The following is a 734-nucleotide window of genomic DNA, read 5'->3' as shown; positions in this document are numbered from 1 at the left end:
ATCTGTGGAAAACGGCAGTGCAGGAATAGGGAAGAAAACTATAGGCATCCAAAGGAGCCCGGCTAGCTCAGTCGGTAGTGCATGAGACTCTTAATCTCAGGGTCGTGGGTTCGAGCCCCACGTTGGGCGAAAACAACTAAAATTGTAGTACTTTTTGACCAAAAAAATACATCCTATCTGTGGAAAACGGCAGTGCAGGGATAGGGAAGAAAACTATAGGCATCCAAAGGAGCCCGGCTAGCTCAGTCGGTAGAGCATGAGACTCTTAATCTCAGGGTTGTGGGTTCGAGCCCCATGTTGGGCGAAAACAACTAAAATTGTAGTGCATTTTGACCAAAAAAATACATCCTATCTGTGGAAACCGGCAGTGCAGGGATAGGGAAGAAAACTATGGGCATCCAAAGGAGCCCGGCTTGCTCAGTCGGTAGCGCATGAGACTCTTAATCTCAGGGTCGTGGGTTGGAGCCCCACGTTGGGCGAAAACAACTAAAATTTTAGTGCTTTTTGACCAAAAAAATAGAAATTGAAAGTCTCTTTACAATATTTGCAATATTTTGATTGTTAACATGCAATATATGAATGCATGTCTGGATGATGTGTAATGGGGCAATACCACACCTTAATGTATTCACTGTAAAAGAAAAAGTATGTATCATCTTACTATTAAATAAAGTGGAGAAAACACAAATAAAACTTTTTTCCACACAGGTTTAATCGGCTATTTCCTGATATTC

This window comes from Ambystoma mexicanum, chromosome 4q (assembly GCF_040938575.1).
Source record: "Ambystoma mexicanum isolate Mex_15411 chromosome 4q, UKY_AmexF1_1, whole genome shotgun sequence".
Lineage (NCBI taxonomy): Eukaryota > Metazoa > Chordata > Amphibia > Caudata > Ambystomatidae > Ambystoma > Ambystoma mexicanum.
This window is presented reverse-complemented; position numbering follows the sequence as displayed.